Below are 20,507 nucleotides of genomic sequence, written 5' to 3'. Positions count from 1 at the left end.
TGAATTTACTGATGCCTACTGTGAGGCATAATTTTGCAATTATAAAAAAACCCAAGAAACTCAAAAGCCTCTGTGTAGCACAGAGGACCGTGCGTCCACGAGAAGTGCATCTGATCTTCAAAGCTACCACTCTGTGTTAACAAGGACTCCATTAACAGCTCATGTTTTAAAAAGCAGTTTGTAGCTTACTGTATTGATGCAAATGGGTATTTTGGGAAAGAGACTTGGAGATAAGCAGCAAAATTAAGCAAGGCCTTGACACGCAGACTTTAAATGTAATTATTAATGTAATTATTTTCTTTACTGAGATACTTTTTCTCTGCATTGTACAAGAACCAAAACAATTGACCCTTAATTTCAGCAGAAGAGCCTCTGCTCATCTAATCCAGCAAGTGTGCTTCTGTCTGATTAGCACAGGATGAACTGATTCCTGGGAGCAGAGCTCCTGCTACAGTGTTTTGTCTGTTCTCTTCCCAGATCACATTCTGCTACAGATTTCTACATTTAGATGACAGATCTGGCTGCTGTCTGTGGGATTCACCTAGCTGCAACTGCACATTGATTAGCAATTGCCTTGAGGAAATTCAGAGTATCCAGGCAACCGGGAGGCGGCCGCAGATACAGCATCTGGATCGGAAGCAAAACATAGGCAAGGAAAGAGATCTCAGAGAAATTAACCTGCAATATATGCCAATCCAATGTGCTTTAAACAGCAGATTCTCTGTCAATTTTTGCAGTTATTAATGGTGAGTTTAACTGAAAGATCAGTCTGGGTTTCTTGTTAAATTAGTTAAAATGTTACAGTATGCACATTTCAATTTACGTCTGAAATTTAACATATACTCCAATTAGAGTCCTTAGGCAATGACAGCATAGCAGAAAATCACCTACAGATCAAATCAGTCTCATTTATTCTGATCTTTCCCATGTTGAGATATCACTAGGTATTGCCACATGCTATTATTAACATTCATGTACAGCTGCGTCCAAGCACATTTTATGCATGGAAAATTTCTAACAAGCCAAAACAAAGCAAAGATACTTAAAGTAACACATAAGCAGTAAGATCTTGGTAGCATGGGGCATGAGATGGCTATGGAAGCTCAGCGTGTTTCCTCATCTCAGCTATATTAGAGCAACTGTTGTATCCACATGCAAATATATTAAAAAAAAAAAACATAGGGAACATAGATAAGCATGTGCTTGTGCATGGTATATACAGAGAACACAGGAGAAGCAGCTGGAACACACCCTACCTAGCACAAGGCTGTAAGAATCAAGAAAATGTGATGTTCAGATACAGCAATATGCAACTCTTCTTCTTGCAAATACCGAAATATTTATATATATATCCCCCCACCATAAGGATGTGTCCCATTAACACCTTGCCTCTCCGGTGGCATGTGCATGGCAGCTCGCAGCGCGGGGCGAGCTCTGCAGTGGAAGGGAAATGCCACGGCTTGCGGAGGCTGGGCTGCCTCCTGGAGCAGAAGGGAGCTGCAAAGGGAGCTGGATAACATCAGCGAGGAATAGCCAATTCTAGAGACAGTCCCGAGCACATCCAGTACCAAGAAAAAATGCCGAAATGTGCCCGGCTGCCTTCAACACATCAGACTGTGATTAGAGAGTAAATAATGCCTTAAAATAACCTGAAATCTAACTTAGGAAAAAACCAACCAGCTCACCGTATCCTTTATTGCTAGAGGTCTTTGGGAACAACCTCTTCCCCCAAGGTTTGTGTTCTAAGTTGCATCAAGAAATAGTGAAAAGCAGGACTGCTAACGAACAATTTCAGACAGAGCTGACATTGGAAAACTTCTTATTGAAAGTGCACAGAGTTTTTTTGGAAATTCAAAACCACTCTAAAACTCTATCAGATATTTGAATATTTGCTTTTAGAGTTACTCAGCTACCACTTTAGCTGTTTGTAGAATGAAGCATTGTTATCAGATGACACTTCAGTATAGCACCACTCACGCTTAACACTGATAATCGTGCACATCCACAAGAACATGTTGCCTTTTTTTCTTACTAGTGGTTTAAAAAAAAATTAAAAAAAGAAAGCAAAGTATAAAAGCCAAAGATAGAACAGGAATCTTTCTGCAGTGCACAGATGTTAATAAGTGGATATTCGGCATGATACATTATAATGGTGCTAAAGGTGCCATTATGATTTATTGAGTCAATCTGTAGTATGGAGACATTAATAAGCGGATCTTATCTTATTAAGCGGAACATGTTGTTCCGCTGCATGGGCATTCCCAGCATCTGCCACCCTTACTCGCCCAATCTTCCTGTCATGTTTTGCATGCCACAGACACAGCTCTCATTTCAAGGTTGTACCAAGTTGGCGAGACCCGCAGGCTGCAAAGACACCACAAGAGCAGCAAAGAGAATCCAGCCATTTTTGCAGAAGCTGGGGGAGCAGGGCTGGTGCAAAGAAACCCAAGGAAAGCTACATCAGATAAATTAGGCTAAAGGCATCTTGATTTGCAGCATGTTGCTGAACACACCTCTCTACTTCAGCTGAAATTCTAACTGCACTATTAAGGTAATTTATTACATTCATTAAGTACCACAATCGGAGACCCTGTCTAGAGTAGCTAGTTTTATACACTTTAAAAATGTTAGCAAGTCACCCCATTACATCTTAGTCATGAGACTAATGCAGATTACTTATTACTTCTCTTGGCAATCACATAACACTTGTCCTGAGAATGAAAGATGATGCCTTGACAATAATACGCTATAATGTAATAACCCTTCACATGTTATGAAGTGCAGCACTTTTTCTTCTGAGGATCACTAAGTGCTGGGCAGGCATTCATTAATACAGCCTCACCAGACCCCAGTGACACAGCCATCCCCATTCAAAATTCAGCCACCATGCTAATGTCCCCGTGCGTCTCTGCACAGCACCCATCTCCACTGCTGCATTCAGCACAGCCCTCTGAAATACCATTGCTTCTACCTCTCTACCTATCTCCCGCTTCTACTCTCTCTCTCCCTGTAATAGCAGATAACTGCAGGCACAGGATATCTGCTGAAATATTAATGAAGAGAGAAGTAAGTGTTGTTTTAATATTCTCCAGGCCAGTAACGTGAAGTATAGAGCAGTTACCTGATCTGCCCAGGGCCACTCAGCAGCAGGGGAAGAAATAGGAATAAAATCTAGAAGTTGCAGTTCTGCTCAAAACAGCCCTCCCTTGGGGTCCCTGTGAGAGCCCACAACTCAAATGCAGGAGTAATTGCTAAATAATTAGTAACCTACACAACTACTTCCATGCATTCATCAGTATTTTATGCCCTGAAGGATCAGTCAATAAATGCCTGAGATTACAATTATCATGGTTTCCTATCCACCAGAAGGCCTAGTTAAATGTGCAGTCCAAAAAGATTTTTCCTTCCTAATGAATATTGTCAAGGGGAATTACTAACTGGCTTGAGCGTGTTGCATGCAGCTTTACCAGCATGCACATAATGCAAAAACCACCAAAACTGGTGCAGCATCACAGCTTTGAGCAGGTCTTCCAGGATTTCAGCTCCAGCTCTTGGATTCATGGGATCAACATGTAGCTTTCATTAGGGGAAAAAAGTAGTTTCTAGGTTTTATGGTTAAAAAGCAGCATGTTAAAACTGGAACTGAAAACCTCAGGAATTAAGGCTTTCAAACATCCCCTCCCACCCGATCAGGGTTTTTGGAGCATTTTGGGTGCAGAACACACCAGGAAGGTCACAGGTGAGCAGAAAAGCAGCTGCCATGCCTGCTCTGCATTCACCGGGATGTGAATCAAAAACTGCCCACAGGAACCTATTTGCAGTGCAAAAAAAGAAATAATAATGACATTATGTAGCCCAGTAGGTAGGCAACACCTTTTTTGTCCTATTCAGCTTGCAGTTTCTCTCTTTGCGATTAGAGCACTTTCAAAACCCAGGTTTTTCTTTCAAAACCGGACACACTCTCCTACTCCTTTACGGTTTCCAACTGTTCTCTTCTGCTTGTTCTTTCTTCTTTCCAAATCAATAGTATCCATAACAGCATCAAGGTCCTGTGTATTACTCCTCTTCTGACGGCTCCCTGTTTTCTAATCTTTCTCCCCGGTTCTCTTCAGTAACTGTTACTAAACAAATGTCTGTGTTACATCTTCTCCTGCAAGGTTTTTCCCAATGGTAGTACCAGTATCTGGGTGGCTTTATGCCTTCAAGAGACAAACATGTCATCCAGTAATGCCAAAACTTTATCTTGATCATTTGGGTCAGACTTCCACTCCAGCTGCTGAAACATAGCACAGGAATACAGAGCATACATCCACCTCCCCCCCACACCACATACAGATTCTTAGAAATTAAGGGCCAAAAGGCACCTCAGGACCACCCTGACCCCAAACCACCAGCCTGTTTGAGTCACATGAGCTTGTGGCTGACAGGCACATGAAAACTTCCCCATTCAACATCACTACTCTCCATTTCATAGCAATCCCCTTCCTTCATCTCTAAATCACCTAATTACATTGTAATAAAAAGCAACCCTATCTTTGCAATTGTTTGATTCCTACTCAGTACAATAGGTAGCATTATTAATAATAAAAGCCATGCATTAAAGGTATTATTTTATTGTTCTCCAGAGAGAAATAGATTATTTGCTTTTGTTGGGTTCCATCCCTCTGGTTTAGAATAAGCCATCATTGTCAGGGTCAAAAATACAATCAACTTCATCACAGTAGTACATAAAAAAAAAAAAAAAAAAAAGGAGGCAGCAAAATGCAGCATAAAACAAATGGCAATTAAAGTAATCTAAGAATATAAAGCTGGGCAATAACAAAGATTTGGATATTAGAATTCTAACTTACTTTGTGGTCTGGGTTTTTTGGTGGATTGGGGTTTTTTTATAGACAAAATTGCTGGTGATTGCAGCATTGAGTCTGAATCACACCATCTTCCAAGATCTAATCAAGATCAACACTGTCTTGATCAATAAAGTTGTAAAATAAGATTTCCAAAAAAAGTACAACAAAGCCATTAAAGAAATCTTGGAAGGCAGCAAAATCATTTCTTGAAGCTGTAAGTGAAAAATGAACTTGATTTATTTCACATTACAATCAAATAGTAATGTGTCTTGATGCATATGTGCACACATGCATCATCATTATTTGCTTTATTCTTATTGATTTCTCCTTCCATGGGCCAGCTCTCCAGAACCACTATGCACCACCATCACTGATGTCAACGGGGAAAGAGGCTTCTCAGCACTTCTGACAAATTATTCCTTTAAAGCTCAGACACTTCTATCACCCACAGAAATGAAATACACATTAGACTTATGAGAAGTCAACCTAATCTCCAGCAACTCAAAAGAACAATCCATGAAATCTAAACAGTTTAGCTGCTACTGCATATAATCACATAAGCAATGAAATGACCATGTTACAACTGTCCCAGATGGGTACAGCATTTCCTGAAAACTAGTTCCCAGCAAGTCCCAGGAGCCAGCTTACAGACAGTTACCCATTTTGTCTTTCCAAGTGGAAAGGTCACCAGAACAAATACGATCAGGAAGAAATGGCGAGGCAGTTCAGCTGATCTATTTCAAGCACCATGACAAAGAAAACTAATTTAGTGTTATAATTAGAAACATAGAGAGGAAAAAGCTCTTTTTGGAGAAGTGCTGCTGCTGGAACGTTAGCATTGGTGCTGATGGAGCTAATCAGCTCAGAGAGGTGGAAGAGTGAAACCAAATTACACATTTAGCATCTTCATGCAAACCAGGTTTGACACTGCAATTGTCTGCAGTTGGGAATAAGGGCAAGGTTTAAAGGTGACCTTACAAGGAATTTTTAAAGAAGTAGACTAAACAAACAGTGTATCAGGACTTTTTTTTAGAGCTTGAAAACCAAAACCAAAATATTTTTTTCATATTTGATGACTACTTTTCAAAGAAAAATATCAGCTATTTGTGTGTAGTTCACATTTTTAAATGTATTTCATGTAACTTATTAACGGCTGCAAGAATAAGGCTTTTTCAACTTCTCGTAATCATGACAAGACCCATTTAACTTCTTGCAAATGGAAATATGACATGAATGAACTGAAGTAGACTGGAAGGACTTTCAAGCCTGTAATGTATTTCTTTTATTGTCTTCTCAAGAGGTACATTTGAATGTTCTCCAGGAGAAAAAAAAAAGAAAAAAGAAAAAAAAAACCACCCACCCCAAAAGGAGTTTTCAATTTAAAGGAGATATAGATTGCAGGTTTAGTTACATAAATCCTATTGTGTACCTAAATATGGCCAATTTGCCTTGCATTTTCTTGGAAATCAAAGCTATCTTTTTCCTCCTGTCACCCTAGTGACATTTCAGTGCCCCTTGGCTGCCTCGGTGCTGTTTTTTGTAAAGCTGTGCTGTAACAAGGATCAACACAATGACCCAAGTTAGAAGTAATTATCCAAGAATGAAGAAGAAAAAAATGGCCAAAAGCACTGTATCATGTAGCTGCACAGTGAGACACAATTGGGTGATGAAGGATGTGTGGAAAGAGAGACAGCAGGAGGGAAGAAAAAATGAACAAGGAGATGGGCTATAGCAGATACAAAGAAAAGATGCATTTTCATTCACTGCCAAGCTGTCTTCCCTCAGTATTTCTTTACTGGATTTCATATTGGATTTTCCTGGCCTACTGATGTTAATCTTTTGAGGTAGTTAACTTGAAGGAAAGACAAATGCACAGCAATATTGGAATTCCCTCTGTCAGGGTACACAGAGAAAAGGGAAGTAGAACGCTAGGATGGAAAGTGAGGTCCTAACTCGAGCTGGTTAACACAAGCGAGGGTGTTGCAAGTCTAGTGTCCTACCAGGGTTATTTGAAGTGCTTTTTCACTGCCCGTGGCTCCATACCTTCGTAAGTTCCTACTTCCAGAAGGGTCCCACTTCGCTCCAACTCCAGAAACTCCTCCACAGTCAGAAAGTTATAGTCCACACCAGGCACTTCTCCTTCTCTTGGAGGGCGGGTTGTGCCTGAAAGGAAAAATTAACACGTTAATATAGCTGTTTTCTTATCAAGAGTTAAAAGGGACAATAAAAAATTATCATAAAGATCCAACAGTATCTGTAAATACAATTCAGTGAGCTACACAGAGAGTTGTGTCAAGAGTTCAGCTAAAAGTTAGGAGTCCACATAAAAACAAGGCAAGACATAGATCACAGGTTGAGCTGGCAGTACCAGTTGTTCCACCCAACAACAATGTTTTTGATATTCCCAGAAAGACTCTCTGGCAAAGAAATCTCTCGTATCACATGCAGAAACACAGCTGGAAGAGTTTGGTATCTGGGAATATGCCAGCAATTACCTTCTTGCCACTAGCACAGTCTCTCATACTTCACTAAAATTGCAACCTGTATTCTCACATAAGGCAACTTCTAGTTTCCATTATTTCTGTATCACTTTATCTCACCAAGTATTCTTTCACATTATAAAGATCTTTTCTCCCTTATCTCTTCTTAATATTTTACCTCTATTTATGCTATTATTTTTTATTCAGCATTAAAAAGTACCGTGAGACAGTTTTGATGCACCATTCACACATGCTCAGTAAAGAGACAACCTGCAAACTCTTCTCACAGAAGTTCACCTATAAGCTCATTCCAGTTAAAGAAACACTTTTTCTTTTGAGTAATAATTCACATTGAATCTCTCTCTAGCACTTGACAATTTAAATACTACCCATGGAGAATGAGGCTCTGATCACTGCTACTCTGCCAGCTCTCCCTTCTGACCAATTTACAGCCCTTTGAAGCATGGTGCAAGATGGGTCATTTCATGACTTTTTGCTAAGATGGTTTGGGCCACTGCATTTTAGGTCACTGAGCACAGCTGAATTGATTAGAATCAATTTCTGTTCAATAGCCTTTATTTTCCACGACTCTGGAGGCTAGGAGATGGCTGAATTCTGTACATCTGAGATTAAATATAAATGACAGATTTACAGATGGTACAGGGAACTGAACTTTAGAAGAAAGAGCAGCGTTAGAGAGTTGAAGGTGTCCAAGAGCTGTGGCCGCAACCAATCTGCTGGCTTGGGAATAACTTTAGAGATGTGGAAACCATACCTAGCATTTAATGAAGCATGATTTCTCACTTCTGTGGGACTCTTCCGGCCCCTGGGCAGTGACTTCTCAGTGCATACAATTTCTTAAACCCTCTATAAAAAGACCGAAGAAAGTATAAAGAAGCTGAGCTTCTGGAAACTAATTGGGAAGATTCCAGCTCTCAGAAGTTGAAAGAGCATAAATTTACCATGCCTGCATCTGGCAAATGTTTTCCTCAAGTGCCAGGGAAGCGGAAAGTCTGCTTATGCCCTATTCATCTGAGAGACTGTTCAAGAGGTCAGTCTTCACAGAGTGATACTCTTGAAAAACTATCACTAGATTAATTTCCTTGACAGACATCCACTTTCTCTAACATCCTCCATTTCTTGTTTCAAAATAGAAACTCACTCTCTTTTTTTATTATTTACCATCAGCCTTCAGATAGTCTATAAATTCCCGTGCTTTTTCTATCATTCCTTCTCTTGGAGCTGTGTGAATGGGTGAAGGCAGGAGGAGGAAAAGCAAAAAAGGGGATGGAAATGATGATGGATATCTTCACCCTACTAGCAGAATTACTCTTTCCTATTAGAAAGGATTCAATTTTCCATTCTTTGTATTCTTGAATCCTTACAGTAAGGCTACAACGATTTTTACCAAGTAGTTTGTAACAGAGGACAGATGTCTTTCACAGATCTAGACCAGGGAAATGTTGGAACTGCACCACATGCCTCTCTCTTCCTGAGCATCTGCATTTCCATCTAAAGGCAGGCAGCGAGGCTGAGTGGGCAATGCCCACTCAGGTCCCTCCCTGGCATGCAAGGAGCATGCAGGCACCCAGGATGAAGGGGCACAGCTTGGACACAGCACCTCCTCCCTGAGCACCAACATCGCTGTGAATGTTCAGGCTGTGAGGACCCTCTCCAGGGCATCGTGGCTCTTGACCCCTGCCAGGTTCCCCTAAACCAGGCCCACAAGAGGTTAAGGAGGAAGAATGGAAAGCTTGAGCAATAAGTATGTCCAAGGATGCGCTGGAGCTGTCCCATGCCTGGAGAACAACGGAAGTGAGAATTAGACTCTGTAGCTCCTCGTCCAATGCATCAGTCAAACGTCACCCTGAGCCATGCTGCACGCGAGCCGAATGACAAAAATCAGGACATACTTTTTCCCAGTAACTGACAACACACATTCATGAGACACAAAAATCAGGGAACTTCAGGATTCATTTTACTTTATCTTTTAAAGCCGCCTTCTTTTCTTTATCTGTATCTTCCCACAGAGAGTATTTATTAATAATTTTTTTCCTTCTGAATTTTTATAGCAGTGAAATTGCAGTCAACAGTTTACTAGTGCTGGCTGCCTATTTGACATGACAATTATATCTCTGCCATAATTCCTCTGAGCCATTTTAATGGATCTATTTGTTTCATCTCAGTGTTCTTAATTTCCTGAATATGTTCAAGTCGAAAAATCGCAGATGTGCTTGCTATCAGCGCGATTGCCTCCAACACACACTGAATGCATTAGAAACGCCAAGTCGCCGCGTAAAAGAAAAACATTGCATCAGAGAGATAACATTTGTCACCTCGCGTCGGTCTCCAGCAACAAACAGAGGGAAAATAAAAACTACACTGGTTAGGATATCTTATCTGGGCAAAGGCGAAAAACCCAACAACTTTCCATGTTGCTGTCTAGAGCAAAGATTGCTTGCAGATGCTCGGGCTGTTATCCTGCTTCACATCTGAGCAAGTGTTACTGAATGCAATTCAGAAAGGCAGGGGGAAGGGAAAACCCGCCTCCGTTTTTCTTGTAGCAGAATGACAGGCTGCCGGCTGGACACACGCCTGGCAGATGGCATTTCAAAGAGTTTTCATGAACCATCTGGGATGTGTACAATGATTACAAACCACACTTACAACAAAGCCAGAAGGGTTGCTTCACAAGGGGGGTGGGGGGAGAGGGCGGGCGGAAAGAAAGGGGGAAAGAAAAGAAAACCAAGAGGCGCGTAAGCAAACTCGATGACTTTTCTCAGGCACAGGACACTAAGAAAAATCAGCACCTTCCACCCCAATCTCTTCCACAGCCTGAAACAACTGCTCGACTACTGTGCGGCATGTGTGTGCACAGCCCAACACCATCGCAGGCTACAAGCTACCGTTTGGAGCTTTCTGCTGATAAACTCCAAATTGTAGTTAAGTGTCTCATCATTAATGTGACTTAATTATGTACAAAGCATAGTGTGTGTGTCCTTCCTCCCTCCCCTTTAAATTGCATTTCAGCATCCTTACCACAGGATGGTCATCACTGAAGGAGAGGGTTATGGAGATGACTGTACATTTTCTCAGAGCTAATAGCAGATCAGACCACTGCTAATGGCAGAATTAATTGAGCACAATGAGTGCTGTAGGCGGCCCAAAACAGGAGTTAAGATACTCCACTAGAAAAGGCGAGCCAATCATATCTAAGTATGTTAACCTGCCTGCCTGCCATGTTTGCACTGCAATATTAAGTGGCATCAAATCTTATTGCCATTAGGTAGCAATTTAGCTAATTAATTTGAGCTATGTCCCACTGCGTGACTAGCTCAGAATTGCTAATGCTACAACAAGAAGGAACTGGAGGAGTAACCGAGTGGTTACCGACTCCTTCTGCACATTTAATGGTTCATAAACTTTCACTCTTATTTGGCTAGAATGTCCCACAACATATAAAACTAGTTAGAAACATTAAATTCATAGGGGAATTGCTCAAATCTTCTGCAACCACAGCAGACTTACGAAAATAAATAAATAAATAAAAATAAGGCTACTGGTTAGCATTGCAGGTTTTACCTTCTCTGTTGACCTGGGGAGTTAAAACTACATATAACATGGGTGGCTCAGATGCTAGGTGAAACGTTTGCCCAGGTTGGTTTGGTTATCACATCCAAGCTAGCTGCATCCTAGTTTCTTAATGTACCATATTGGACCACCAATGGTCCACAGAAGAGAGATCTCATCACGGGCTGGAGACGCCACCTGAGAAATTGCTTATAGACATAGGTGAGTTTGCCCACGCAGAGCCCAGTGCTTGTACTTAAGCTAACTAAATTAAAGCTTGTCATCCGTGCCTAGAATAACTGGACTGTGGCTCAGACGTACTGATGACTATCAACTATTATTCTGAATAATTTAAGTGCCCATTTAAAAGACAAATAGCTGCTGCTGTTGTGTTGCCTATCAACCGTGCTGACAATTACCCAACATGAGCCTCAATTATAGTATGGCCAGATTGTTAATATGTGATTCAGGGGCTGTTTAGCTCCTTATCAATCTATCAGGGCCTCATGTTAAGCTGTTAATAGCCACTGATGCCCTGCTGCTAAATTAATCGGAATCTTTGCTTATTGTAAAGACTTCAAAGGGGCCGTAGTCACTTCAATTACTTTCTTGTTAAAACAAAACCAAAAACAGTTCTTGAGCAGTAATTCTGTTACCATACACCAAAACAGCCCCTAGCAAGTCATTTAGAAGTTGACTTCTCAAGTGCGTAACACCTACATCACCCATTTGCAAAGCAATGATTTCTGCAAACTCCTTATCCAATTCCACCGGCTGGCAATGATAACCTGGTGAGCTACCAAAATACAGCTGATCAAACCACCATCATTTGCTTCTCATCTCCACTGACCAGCTTCTCTTAAAATGACAGATAATGTGGGAGTTGTACACTCAGAGCAATGATATAGTTGCTACAACCATATTTTATACAAACTCAAGTCACTGGTGGTTCCCACAGGTGAATGAAACTGTAGTAAATAAGGTTTTAATGTGAAGTGTACAGGGATGCTACTGACTCACGAAGCTGCAATGCCAAGTGCCGTTGCAGGGGTTTGCTGAGAGGCTGTTTGCAGGCGGGTTAGAAGGAAGGATGCTTTTCTTACCATTGCTCTCGAAGACTGGTTTTTTTCTTCCTTCAGCAACAAGAGACGGCTCTCATCACCTACACTGAAAAAATCTTCAGCTGCCAAGGAAAACAGCCCCTCTTCCCTCTGCACAGTGTTTAGAGGTCACCTTCTTCCCTCATGTCACAGGATAATTTGGAAAGCCTGCTTTGCCTCTCCTGCATCTGTCACCTATGGTGCCAGATAACTGGAAGGCAGGACAAAGTCCACAGATCTGCTAATAGCAAGTGGAGAAGGGAAAAGACAAAGACAACCTGGTCTATCTCCAGAAGAGGCAACCTGATTAGCAGCCAAGCTTAAGGCAGAATGTATCTGCAGCACAGTAGTAGAAATAGCCTTAGCTACATGAACAAAAAACAAAGTATAACCTATCGTAAGAAAACATTGCACACAGAACTACTTCATCTTATTGACTTCTGGGGTTATCCAAACTAAGACTACTGACTGTTTTTCTTCAACAGCAACAGAAGGAATTGTATTTGGACACTGTTATGCTATCCATTATACACGTGTGTGTCCCCACTTACCTATGGTTAGGGGTAAGGGGTAATTTATAGTTACAACTATAAATGAAGATATGGAAGTTTCAGAGAGGTCTAGTCTGTTACAAACCAAACATGCGCAACTTATAAATACAATTTTCTCCTGAAACTCAAAACTCAGGAAGCTCATTCTGGGATTTTAAATGTTGTCTGTCCCTTCTCTAGCCAGTGACTTGATACCTATAAACCACAAGAACGTGACAAGCATTCAAAGTGTCTCGGTGGCAGAGTAGAAATTCAGTCCAAAAGAGAATGTGGTCTGTCGCTAGAAATTAATTCACAGCTCTGTTAATGATGCATGCACAGGAACAGATGCTGATTGACTCTTCCTGGCCACACAGATAACTGCAGTACTAAAAGCAAATTTCTGTCACCGTGGTCAGCAGGAGTGACTGATTAAACCCAGAAAACAGCTGACCAAGACAAACCTGTCTTTCTACAGACACATTTCACAGAGAAATGCATTTTGTGGCTGTGGTCTAAAGTCATTTTTCTTCTATAGGGGGAGATGGAAGGGATTTGTACAAAGAGCTCAATATCTCCTTCTGCTCCCACCAGCCTTTCCAGCAACACTAAGTGGCCAAAGCTGGATCCCACAGCAGCAGCTTGTGAGAATCCCCTCTTGCCGAAAGGACCGTGCCGGCCATGCACACGAGCAATGGCAGGTCAACCCTCAGCGCACATAAAAGCCGCTCTCCCTCTTTCGGAGGCGCCGTGTCCAGTTGCATCTCTCTGGCCCTTTCTCTCAAAGTACTGACTGCCTGGAGTCTCCCTGGAGAAACGATTCAGCCAAGCCACACAGCAACAGCTCGGAGTTTGTATACCCTCCAGGCAGCAAGTTATTTTTGTCCTTTTTAAATCTATTTTTGGTATTCCTGTGGCCTTTACTGCCACCGAATAAGAACACTGATAATCTTCAACACATTTATCCTTATAGCATTTTGAGGTAGAGACAGCGGGTTTGTTTCCTTTTTATAGCACAAGATCAGCCAGACCCAGGCTCTCAAAGGACTTCAGGAGCCTAATTCTAGAGAAATCAATGGGATTTAGGAAACCCCACAGATCAGGACCAGGGTCTAACAGATTAAAAGGGACAAAAATAACTTGCTGCTGCGTTGGGGCTTTGCAAGCTCATTTGTATGTGTCGCAAAACACCATGCCGTGGCTACACAAAGCCAATTCAGCATGAGGGGGTTCACTCTGACTGTAATATCAATTTGAAAGAAACTGATAATTACCTGATGACTAGAAGAAGTAAGGGTACAAAACCTGCCACACTCCCCAAGAAAGCCACTTAAAAAAGACCTATCTAAGGATCTGTGCCAAATATGCAGCACCTCCTTGACCTGGGAAAGTACCACCGATGGTACTACTGCAGTGTGGCAGTTGCTAGTGCAGTTACAACCTCTTATTGTGTCCTTCAGAGCATTCACTTGCTAAGGAAAAAAGAGTATTCTGGCATCAAATAAAACATAAATAATAAATGTTCTTGGGTTCGCAATAGCAGCAGCTCGCCTTCTGGATCCCTCTCTTTGAGTGATTACTGTTACCTCACCAGACACCTGCAGCCAAATCCCCCTCATTTCCCACAAGGTGGGACGCCCACCAAGAAGATTAAACTTCATGAACTAATGAGTTTGCCATTAATCCTGTGTTCATGGAGTCCAACAGCATGACATCCACTAATTTAAATTGTGAACTAGAGATGAAAAAGCAAACTATGTACCTCCTTGGCGAGAAGACCTTAGCTGTAACTATGCACAATTTTATTCTTTCTAATATATGGATTAGTGTAATAAAGTGTAATTTTATAAATCAATAAAGCTGTAGTAATGAGATTGCACTGTAATGTTCTGCTTTTAAATATTGGCACAGAAATGAATGAAAATTGCCATTTGTGTAAGTGTGTATGTGACTTATGGGAAGTGAAATTAGCTGAAAGTAAATTAACATGGTGATTATATATATGCATTTATATTCAGTTTCTCTCATATATACATTTTTAGAAGTCTAGATAATGCTACAACCATGACACACACCTTTATTTCAAAAGGACCACCTTTCTTCTATGTAAAAATTACAGCTACTTTCAGTAGAAATTTTGTCTATCTTGGAAAAGGATACAGCTGAAGATGGTAAATTAATTACATATACTGGATAATTACAGAGCACCCTTATTAGCTGGTTATTTTTAATCCTGTAGATTAAAAATATCCTATCTCAACCCAAGCCTAACCTGATCCCCTGAGCACTTGCTTAGGCCTGCCCCACATCAGCCATCTCAAGCCTAACCATGCAGAGCAGAGCAGTGCTCTACGCTGCATGCCCAGAGCAGCTATGGAAAAGCAGAACGTGGATTAAGATGACTATTCCATGCAAATGTGCACATCCGTATTAAATACAACAGGCCAAAGGTGTGGGGGAGGTGAGTGCTTAAAATCTACTTTGAAAAAAGTCACAGGAGACCTGGGATGTAGGGTCGCTCCCACGCAAACCTCCTTGTCTTATTTATACTTTCACATTATAGGAAGTGGTTTATCTGGAGGTACAACCTATCTTCCTTTATATCTGTTTTTGTCATGGCTACTTGCAAAGCTATCTGATTTCTACAAATTGCCAAAGAGAAGGTGTAGGCCAGTCCAAGAGTTTCCTAAGTCAAGGGCTAGCATTAAAACTAAGCTGTGAACTGGTCAGTAGAGGCACTCAGCTGCTGAGAAGCAAAACGCTCATCAGCTCGCTGTTATGTTTGGCTGAGTGGCTGAGCTTAAGACAGTGTAGTATTAAAAATTGTTTTTCATTAACTATTGGCTCTTCATGTGGCTTGGTACAAGTTTTGAGTAGGTCATATTTGAGTAGAATAATAGAATAAGCAAAAAATAAACCACTCTCAAACCTTTTGCTTAATGTTAGAGACAGAAGACTGGGAGGAGAGGGCTTTGGGAAAGATGCGGGGCCAAGACAGGACTCGGGACTAACTGTACTGCAAACTCTTGCAAGATGAATTGCCAAGTCACAGAGCAAGGAGAGACACAAAACCATGCAAGTCAGATAAGCTGAGTTCACTGGCTTTCCAGGAAAACTCAAGGGTTTTGTAAACATTGCACAATCCTTTTCACTCACCATGAACTACTGGAGGAATTTCCCAATTTGGTAGAAGACATGCAGTGGAGTCTTGATGCAGAAATACAGTGAACAAGAACACAACGGACAGTTTTATCTTGGATTTTTACAATTGAAAAAAAAGAGAAAACTTGTTTGCGCAATATATGTGACTATTGTAACCAAAGGAAGAACAAAAAACAAAAAAAACCCTCAGTAACTACTGTTAGCCATATATCTGTAAATCTGTCTCACAGTGAGATTAGCAGTAGATCTTCCCAGGAGCCAGACTGCCTGTTTGTTCCCCACAGCTACACTACTCTACACTACTACATAAGCTGCCACAACTATTGGAAGGAAAAAACCTTCTCTCTTTTCTTTAAAACTTCGATACAAAAAAATTTTAATCTCCCTAAAACAAGGTATCCTATTTTCTATTTACTTCAAGGCTTCAGACGTGTCCTATGAACAGATATTGTAATTAAGCTCGTAATAAAGCGATTATCCAACACAGACCAAACACCTGCAGTATTTAAATTCAGTTTTTATGAAAAAACAGTGTTTGCTTTTGACACCTGCATACATATGTGCACATATATCCATGAAAAGATATTCTGCACTTTAAAGCTATAGTAATAAATAGGAGATTATTTGATGTCCACTAGCTCAGCTGCTTCAACAAAGATTACTTACCTCCCTTGCTGTTTGTCTTCTGAGGCTGTTTGTACTGCCAAGATAAGTACAACTCAATGTGGGTCATCCCTGGTTGGGCGTGATATAAAACTCTTTCTGCTGACTTTAATTGCCCTTCTAGCAGACCTTTAATCTGCAGTTAGAAGTCTTAATAAAACACCTCACCTAATAGCATGTGCCTAAAACTAGATCAGTTCATTAGTCTAATCTCTGTAAAATTCCACCATAGAAAGAAAGAGTCATATAAAACCTACACATTTATCTCTGAGGCATTGCCTGAAGTTTGTTTTGGTGACCACATCCAGCCTACTGAAAAGAGAGACTCAAAGAGAGAGGTTTTTTTTTAAATACAGAACACCATTCCACCACACTTCCATAGGACATCAATATCGTTATTTAAACCAGTCCTTTTCCCTGAACAATATACACTGGAGATACTGTCTCCATGGTATACTTTCTCCCCCTAGCCCAGGGCCGCGAAATGCTATAAACCTAATGGACTTCCAACTGCGATAACCTCATCACACTCTTAGAAAGCCATGAGTCTCCTGTGGCTTTTCAATTTTTGGCTCTGCCCACTCACCAACCCTTGGTTGTGATGGGTCTTGTTCTCTGACAAATCCTCCTTGACCTTTGCTTAGTAGTTTTCCAGCCTCATATTCAATACTGACCAATAAATGCAAACGTATCAGATATAGCAAGAAGTATGCAGATTATAGAAACATGCAGTTATGTAGCCATATGGATGCACTTACTGTAAAACTCAAGGGAAGGACTAGAACAGGCAGCAAATCTACCCAGCAATATGCACATTTAGGCACTATTCCCTACAGATCCTGTCCCTTAATTTTACCTGTTCTCAACTGCTACCAATTTCTGTATTTTTTTTCAACAGCTCCGTATGCACAGCACGCTTTAGTTCTTCATGATTGCTAACGCTTTAGCTGGTTGAAAACATTCTCCTGGTTCACTTTCTGTAATGTTGTGATTAAGTAACTGCTCAGGATGCTGAAAAAATGCCAAACATTGAGAAATTGATTGGTGTTTGAGTTTCAGATTCATTCCTATTGATAATTGGAAGTGTTAAAATGTAAAAGAAAACAAATACATTAATTTTAATTCTTTTCCTACCTCACTGAAATAAAAACTATTAGAATATTTTATTATGTACAGTTCCCTTGCTGTAAATTCCACACCCCCAGCTCTAACACAGAAAGAGCTTATTAATCCTCATAGTTTTGTAAGTGCAATAAAATACTGAAGAAAACGCAAGTTACAACACATTTTCCTTACTTTTAATTAAAACATTCCCTGGGACAATAAGCCTGCTGGTTACGTAGCGCGTAACTCTGCATCTCTGCAGTCCGAAGCTAACTGTCATGCTATTGATAATGTATACAGGCTTCTCCATTTATTTTACTGCTTTTTCAGTTGTACACAAATAATAAAAATCTTGCCTCCCAATCCTGTCATCACCTATGAATTTCATAGGATATATACCCATTGGGTGCTTTACTCTGCGTTTCTGAAGCCAAGCACCACCCCTATAAAATACTCCAGTGCTTAAACCAGGGACAATGACATAGTGTTTGGCTTAAATGGTCTTTGCTTCATTTCATCTGATGACTTCTAGTTATACCTTCTCTCTGTTAAATGTCCCTGTGTAGGCGTTTATAGCTCTGCGTTCACACAAAACAATCATTCCATCACATTACACACTCCGTCATTTTATTAGCTTCTTGCAAATCATTTTCTGCAAGTGCCCCAATTTTAAATGCCATTTTAAACTCATTTGCTGGTTTACCAATGCCCTTCTGGTATTGACTGGCCAACAGACAACACGAGGCGCCACACAGAGCCATCACACCAGCAGCTCCCGCTTTTACTGCGGTGAGTAATTCCAGAGTATCTCCAGGTCCCCACTGTCACTGGTTTGAATCCAACATAAACAAACAGCACACAAAAATTATCTTTGTGCAACTGGCAGCCCAAACAAAATGAGCTGTTCCTTGTCTTGCCTCCAATTCCCGACAAACAAAAACACCACCAGGTTTTAGCTTGTACCTGTGTCGGCATCACACTGAGGACAAGGAAGTAATCCTCAAAACCACAATTACCTCCTCGGCTTAGACACGGTTGGTGGAGGACGTTGTGATCTGGGGCGTTGAGAAGACAGTTTTCCCGGAAATCTGCTTTCTCATGCTACTAGGTCAGTACACGCCTGGAAAATGAATGCCTGAACACACACAATCAGATCCAGGCTTTAGAAAAACACAGAGACGAGATTCTCTCAAAAGTATCTGTATGTTATTTGACTTAGAGGACAGTCAAGTGATCATCACAGAGACAGAATGTTTCTTTTCATTTCTTCAGGACAAGGATGTCATATAGCAGATAAGACCTTACTAAAAAAATAAAGTTTAAACCTAAACTCCGGCACTTACGTGAAGTGTGAAGCATTTATCCTTTGACAACTGCGATGAGTGATGTAGGTGAAACCACTTTGCCAGACGGACGCTGGTACAGAACTGCTAATGGCACTTACTGCAAATCACTTGCTTAGTTCAAAGCACACAAGGATCCCAATTGCTTCAAGACCAATTTCCATGTTTCACGTTAAACATGTGCTCAAGTTTCTGCAGGGTAGCAGCCTAGAGGCAATAAATGTTTTGTGGATCAAAAAAAACCCCAAACTTTTTGGTCTTAGCTGGGGTTCTGACTCAGGACACTTGCTGATTTAAGGCGATGTGTGGTCCCCGTTGCCCATCACGCTGGTGGAGGCAAGGAGGCAGGCAGGCACCGGCAGTCCCACCTTCCAGCACCGCGTGTCCCAGAACGGGGCTGCCAGACTTCACCGGAGGCCCGTGCTGACACACTGGGCTGTGAAGGGCAACGCACATTTTCTTCATGTCTGCTCTCACAGAGGTGACAACCAGTAGCAGAGCAACACGGCAGTCAGAAAGGCTAGTGACATCTTACCTGATTTCAAGTAAATCCACACAGTGAATCAGAGCCTTGATTACCAGACTAGCCATTCATTAATCTGTTAGGAGTCTAAATTCCCAGTACGATGACATACAGATCTGTACTTAGATGAAGTCATAAAGAAATATAGCAATAAAGCTCAAACATTCAAGAGCATGACTGGTGATGTATGGTTTTGTGACACCGGAACCATTTTTTTTTAAAGAAACATTTCTCTCACCCTGCCGAGGAAGTGTTGCAGAAAGGTAAAAGAGAACCAGAGAGGAATCCCTGCTACCTCTGCAATTGCAGGATGAGGGTGACCAAATCCAATGGATGTGACATAATTTAATCACAGGCATTTTAAATATTTAAAATAAAAATAAGATGAACACCCAATCCTCCAACATCCATCAAAAAATCTGAGCAGCTCCCATTTGTCAGTGCCTTCAAAATGCCTTCAGCAAGGTGGGAAGATGAAACTGCGCCCATTTTTCAGATGGGTTATGGAGGCACGGAACAGCCAAGCTGGCAGCCCAAGCTCAGAGCTGATTAGGAAGTGAAAGAGCAGGTCACTTGTGTCCCATGATTCTGTGGTTAGCGGACAACATTTTGGGGCTAATAGCATTACGTGCTCTATGATGCTGATCTGTTGAGATAAACATGACAGTCCTCGGTGATAGCTTCATTAGAGAGAACTGCTGACTCAATATTTAGGTGTAGCGGCAAGAGCTGTTTATGTGCATACATTGAAAAACAACAGATGACTTTTACACATGGGTAAAATTCTCTCTCGAGGCAATACAAAAGAGCCAAAGTAGCTAAAGCACTTTCCCACAGTGACTGTGCAGTAAAGTAAATTAGCGCTCTGTGTAGCAATTATCCATTATCCCATATATTTTTAGCAATTCTGAGATTAATAACTGGAAAGAGCCAATAAAACAGAATTACAAGGAAATAGACACCCTTTTGATGAACTGCCACTCACTCCTTTCAGGTCACTTCATATCTCAACAGAAAATTTAAAGTTTGAAACATTCACTATAGCATTTTTCCTACCACTATTGCCATTTGTTTAGGTTATGCTTTACACTCTCTAGATGAATGAATCACATTAATTATTATTTTATTATTTTTTCTCTCTGACTGTTAAGCCAAATTAGGTTACTTCCAGAGTTGAAAAGGAAA

General features: G+C 41.0%; 1 protein-coding gene across 1 annotated transcript in view; it reads right to left on the bottom strand.

Annotated features, from left to right (window-relative positions):
• Positions 1 to 20,507, bottom strand: part of MAGI1 (membrane associated guanylate kinase, WW and PDZ domain containing 1) — a gene marked incomplete at its 3' end in the record, with an annotated part of 158,217 nt that overhangs the window by 69,937 nt on the left and 67,773 nt on the right. The window contains exon 2 of the mRNA XM_009573348.1: positions 6,891 to 7,010. The remainder of the gene's footprint in view (positions 1 to 6,890; positions 7,011 to 20,507) is intronic.

The sequence above is a fragment of the Fulmarus glacialis genome, unplaced genomic scaffold (assembly GCF_000690835.1).
Source record: "Fulmarus glacialis isolate BGI_N327 unplaced genomic scaffold, ASM69083v1 scaffold4532, whole genome shotgun sequence".
Classification (NCBI taxonomy): domain Eukaryota; kingdom Metazoa; phylum Chordata; class Aves; order Procellariiformes; family Procellariidae; genus Fulmarus; species Fulmarus glacialis.
The sequence above is the reverse complement of the archived record's forward strand: the minus strand, read 5'-3'. Positions and strand labels throughout refer to the sequence as shown.